This window comes from Prionailurus bengalensis, chromosome B2 (assembly GCF_016509475.1).
Source record: "Prionailurus bengalensis isolate Pbe53 chromosome B2, Fcat_Pben_1.1_paternal_pri, whole genome shotgun sequence".
Classification (NCBI taxonomy): Eukaryota; Metazoa; Chordata; class Mammalia; order Carnivora; family Felidae; genus Prionailurus; species Prionailurus bengalensis.
In genome coordinates, this window is record NC_057349.1 from 132,477,489 (window position 1) to 132,483,247 (window position 5,759).

Consider the following 5,759-nt stretch of genomic DNA (forward strand, 5'->3'; position numbering starts at 1 on the left):
AATGGAGAGCTTTATGAATTTGTGCTGCTTTGCTGCTTTTTTTTTTTTTTTTCATTTTCACTAGTGTATCTTTGCAATAATGCCCTAGAAATGGAATTTCTGGATTAAAGGGTAAATGCACATGTTTTTTCAGTATATTGTCAATTCTTACAGTATTGCAAAATATTGTCCCCATGGGTTTTGTACCACTTTGCCTTCTTGCCTCCAGGAAGGGCCACTAAACTGATGATGTTGGAGACTGCTAAGGCTCTAAAATTATGGAATAATTATTTTAATGAGACCTCCCATGTTTCCACAGGTGTTCTCTTTTGCAGGCTAAACTTATTTTGGTCCTCACACGCTTGATAAAAGATATCTTCTGTGTCTGCAGCCGTTAATAAAACTCTAAACATGAATGGATTAAGAACCTTGACATATGTCAGGAGACTTCCAGGCTGACAGTGGTTGAGCATCATGAATTTATCCAAGTGCTCATCTCCCATGTCTCCATGCCACTATTATGAGATTGTGTCTAGTGGCAAAATTGTAATCCACTGGTTGTCGACGGCTTTCCTCTAAAGGACAATGTAGAGTACGAGTTAGAGCGACCTCTGAACTCAGGCTATTCGGGCTGTGTCGTGTCTCCATCCCTTCATAACCGTGTCTCATTGGATTGGTTATATAAACCTTAGTGCCTTGGTTTCACCGTTTGCAGGGTGAGGATTTTCACAGTACCTGTGCGATGATTATAAAAAAATACATGTAAAGTACTTCAAAGAGCACCTGGCAAGTAGTCAATCTTCCCCAAGTGTTTGCTGTTAAATGAAAGCTACTAATCTGATAACGAGGTCCAAATAAATGAAGGTAATTTGGCAATAATTATTCTTTTTGAATGTGTCTTATCCCCTATAAATCACAATTTCTTTCCCAAAGTGCTTTCAAAGTGACTTAGAATTCTCTTCAAGGGTTTTTCCTGGGATTTACACACACTTGTGTCTAGTCCTTGAAGCCCGTCTACAGACTCTGGATATTTTATCAGGTAGGATTAGGTTCAGTTGCATAACACATTCACCATTAATAACATAATCTCATTCAAATAGATGTGTTTTATTTTTTTCTGAAATAAGAGAATCCAGAGATAGGTCAGTGGCAGACAGTCCGTGGAGCCATGAAGAATCCATGTCTCAATTGTCACTTTCACTGTTCTCAGCTCATAACCTCCCTCTTTCGGACTCTGCCATGACCCAAGATGGCTTCATTACAGGATGACAGTTGCCAGAACAGCAGAGAGAAAAAAGAGCCACTCTTCCTGGCTCAGTGATCTTGGTCAACCCAGAACTCGCATTAACACCTGCTCTTGGATTTCCTTGGCCAGAATATCGTCACCAGCCATTGAAAACATTGCCCCAAATGAAATCAGTTTCGTTACTTCTGTTTAGTTCACTTTAGTCCTGTTAGGAAAGAAGAAAAAGAGACTGACTCTTGGGGTGAGCAACTAGATGTCTCTGCCACGGTATTTTTGCATCTTTTGATGCCTCCCTTATTCTCCACGTGTCATCACATGTTATCAACAATGACGCTGGAATCTCATCAGCAACTTATTATAAGAACTTGTGTTAAAATTTCTCCAAACCCTGGAATCAAGAAGGAAACAGTGGTGACTGTCACATTACAGTAGATGCTGGAGTTATAAAGATGAATAAAATAGGACCACACATGAGTCCTTTTTGTAAACAGATCCCATGTGGGTCTCTACAAATGGATTCTTCTTAGGACACCTGGGTGGCTCAGTTGGTTGAGCGTCCAACTTCAGCTCAGATCATGATCTCATGGTTTGTGGGTTCAAGCCCTGCTTTGGGATCTGTGCTGACAGCTCAGAGCCTGGAGCCTGCTTCAGATTCTCTCTCTCTCTGTCTCTGCCTCTCCCTTGCTTCTGTTCTCTCTCTCTCTCAATAAATAAGTAAATAAAGAAACAAATAAAAAATTTTGAAAATAAAAATAGATTCTTCTTTATGCACTGACCTTTCCTTTTTAAAAACAAAAAAATTGGGGGCACCTGGGTGGCTCAGTCGGTTAAGCATTGACTTCAGCTCAGGTCATGATCTGTCCATTCGTGAGTTCAAGCCCCGTGTCGGGCTTTGTGTTGTCAGCTTGGAGCCTGGACCTGCTTTGGATTCTGTGTGTGTGTGTGTGTGTCTCTCTCTGCCCTTCCCCCACTCACACTCTGTCTCTCTCTCTCCCTCAAAAATAAATAAAACATTAAAAAAATTTTTTTTACATTTATTTATTTTTGACAGACAGAGACAGAGTACAAGTGGGGGAGGGGCAGAGAAAGAATCCAAAGCAGGCTCCAGGCTCTGAGCTGTCAGCACAGACCCCGACGCGGGGCTCGAACCCACGAACCGTGAGATCATGACCTGAGCCGAAGTCAGATGCTCAAGCGACTAAGCCAACCAGGCGCATCTTAAAAACAAAAATTTTAAAGGTTTATTTATTTTTGAGACAGAGAGAGACAGAGCATGAGTGGGGGAGGGCCAGAGAGAGAGGGAGACATAGAATCGGAAACAGGCTCCAGGCTCTGAGCCGTCAACACATGCGGGGCTTGAACTCATGAACTGCATGATCATGACCTGAGCAGAAGAAGGACACTCAACCAACTGAGCCACCCAGGTGCCCCCGGCCCTTCCATTTCTGGCCTAAATACCTTCTAAAAGTAAACAGCGAGCCTTTCCTACTGTGCTAGTTCCTTAACTGCCTTATTATCAAGATCTTCCAAGATTGTATCACTACAATATTTTGGAAATCTCATTCCTTTTGAGTTTTCTTTACTATTTAAAACTTCCAGTCATGGAAGTGTTCCTATTTTTTTTTTGTCTGATCACTTAAAAACCTGTGTATTGTGTTTTCTCTGTATGTCCTCCAAGTTTATGATGAAAACTATGGTGATATAATTACTTTCTCCCAACATTCTTTATGACTTCACTCCACCTCACATTTTTTTACCAGCTTCTCAGACTTCAGTCCATAATGGTAATTTTATTTTTCTTTTCTCTATCTTCTGAAATGTGAGCCTTGTGACAAAATACGTTAAGAACTGCTCAGAAGAACTGCAATCATTAGAATGATTCTTTCTTCCAATATTCAGATGATCAAATTTTAAAATTCAACATTGACGATGACTCAGTTACATTGTCTGCAAACACAGAAGGGGGAAAAACCACCACTGTGTTCATGGGGTAAAAAAACATCAGGCCAAGTGATCATTATGTGATAATGTATTAATAATAGATGGTATAATGAACCAAAAATGAGCTTGGCAAAACTCCCAGGTACTTTTCATAAAATAATTTCCCTGATCTGCTTTGCCTTGGAAGAGCACAATACATTATCCCACATTTACTTGGGAGTGGAGAGACTGGCACAGATCCAAGGAGTGGAGCAGTGACTCTATGCTTGGCTCAAGACCTCTCCACAATCCTTGGCCTTTCCACCATTACAGTGTATGTATTTGTGGGAAGGAGCCTTAGACCCTGGCTGTGCTCCACAAACTGAACTCTCGTATCTCTGAGCTCTTTCCAGCAAACATGCACGGGAGCTCCTCCGACAGCCTCAAAAGTTGAGCTTCTGGGAAGAGTGGGTGAGTTTCTGTTTTCCATTTGAAATGATGTAGCATCAAGGCCCATAGCAAACTGTACGAGAACTAGCCATGTATTTCCTGGCTACGTTATTCAGCAATACAGTCCTACATACCAGAGGATAAAGCTGACCTTCAGAGATCCAAGGTTGGCACAAGGAACGGCGAATATATGGGAGAAACCACATAGTTACACAAGGGAAAGCTGGGGCTTGCTTCTCACTCCAAATCCTGTATTCTACCACATGGCAGGGTTTGGTGCCTACATAGGTTGTACTGGTCATCTCAGTCATGCTAAGGAATTGTAGCCTATGCCCCGCAATCTTCAAATATGAATCTATGGGTTAAATGAAATTACATGGAACAGGCCGTGGAGAGCACAGAACTATGGCTGGAGTTTCGTGAGTAATCCGGTCTGGACTTCAGAAACATGAACCTGCAACCCTCCTAGAAGAAATTAAGGCATTGGTGTCACAGGGCATTGCTGACATGTGCCAGAAAAGCTGCTAACAGCCCGTGGCACGAGAAGTGAAGTGGACGTGAAATGGTTGAGAAGTTCAAATCCTTAGCTGTTTTGCAGGATGTTATTGTCTGGCCACACGCATTGTGAATTCCATATTTCAAATCTGTTTCCACAAATGGAGTTTTGAATGGGGTTTCATTCACTTCCACACGCCCATTTAACCCACTGAGTGATTCTAAATTATGGGCAAATATAGTCACCAAAAAGGTAACTATGTAAGGAAGAAGAGAGCAAAGCTATCAGGAACTTCTTCAATTATCTGATTTGTACAGCACCTCCGAGAAGTGTTGAGCAGAGGTTTGGTAGAAGAGTGGAGAAAGCCAACTTGCCCATCTTTCTCAGAATCGCAATGGCCAGAGTGCACATAGCTATGAACTGCTGGATTGGAAAAGCCAATTAGCGCGTTAGTAGGTGAGGTTAGAGTAGACGTACATGATCTGGGCCCATAAACTAGCCAAGGAAGAGGCCAATACGCCAAATCATCTTTATGGAGTTTAAACTACAGAGTCCAAAAAACAAATGAATGCTTAAACATAGCATATTTGCCAAAATAATCAAGCTTTTATTACATTTCTCTGTGACTTTCTCTTGTATGTCTTTCTTTTCCCAATGACCAACATGGTATTTGTAGAAGTGTATTATACACAGTTTTCTGTGAACACTCAAACTGAATCTCCCAAAATACATGTCTTCTGTGAAATCCAGGGAGCACCACCAGAAAGAAACCTCCTATCTCCTGCGCCACAGGGAGACCCATTTTCCGGCTCATGTTATGAAAGGGCTTTTTCTCTCATTTCTTTCTGCTTGAGGACAGTTGCCTCTAAAAGGCACTGTAGCCTGTTGAAAAAGAGTTTGAATTTTCATTTTTTTGTGTGTGGATTTTTAAGAATAACATTATTTATTATTGTTTTGAAGAAGGCAATTGATACAAACAGATGATTTGTTTTAAGTTCCAAAGGGAGCCAGCAGCAAAATTAATAATGGAAATAACTGAATAGGTACAGATGTAATGCTTATCACTGGCATGCAAGTTCAAGGTCAGAAGTAATCTTCTTGTATATTATTTCTATAACTGCACTTAAATCATTTCCAGGTGCTATTTGTTTTGTAGCGAACCTTGAATATGTGTTGTTAAGGTACCCAATGGGGTAAAAAGAAATAAGGCACTCCTTCACAAATTAAGGGGAATAAAAGTACAAGAAATTGGGGCGCCTGGGTGGCGCAGTCGGTTGGGCGTCCGACTTCAGCCAGATCACGATCTCGCGGTCCGGGAGTTCGAGCCCCGCGTCGGGCTCTGGGCTGATGGCTCAGAGCCTGGAGCCTGTTTCCGATTCTGTGTCTCCCTCTCTCTCTGCCCCTCCCCCGTTCATGCTCTGTCTCTCTCTGTCCCAAAAAAAAAAAAAAAAAAAAATACAAGAAATTATTTTGCTCACCTAACTGCGCATTTATTGGTACTTTTTTGTCAGTCAACTGAAGAAACCGGATAAGAACAATTGGCAAAACCTGCTAAGATAAAACATTAAGTACATTATTTTTTCATTCAAAATTAGGGTCTCATTAAATAATTATAATAGAAGCTTCTCCCCGGAAATTCACAAAGTTTCTTTTTTTAGTTTTTCCAAA

At 41.2% G+C, this 5,759-nt stretch overlaps 1 long non-coding RNA gene across 1 annotated transcript; it reads right to left on the reverse strand.

Annotated features, from left to right (window-relative positions):
- Positions 1–1,067: 1,067 nt before the first annotated feature.
- LOC122489039 lies at positions 1,068–3,166 on the reverse strand. The gene is made up of 2 exons (XR_006298805.1): positions 2,968–3,166; positions 1,068–1,613 (listed from the first exon to the last, which is right to left on the reverse strand). It is a non-coding gene; the product is annotated as an uncharacterized LOC122489039 (long non-coding RNA).
- Between the last annotated feature and the right edge of the window lie 2,593 nt (positions 3,167–5,759).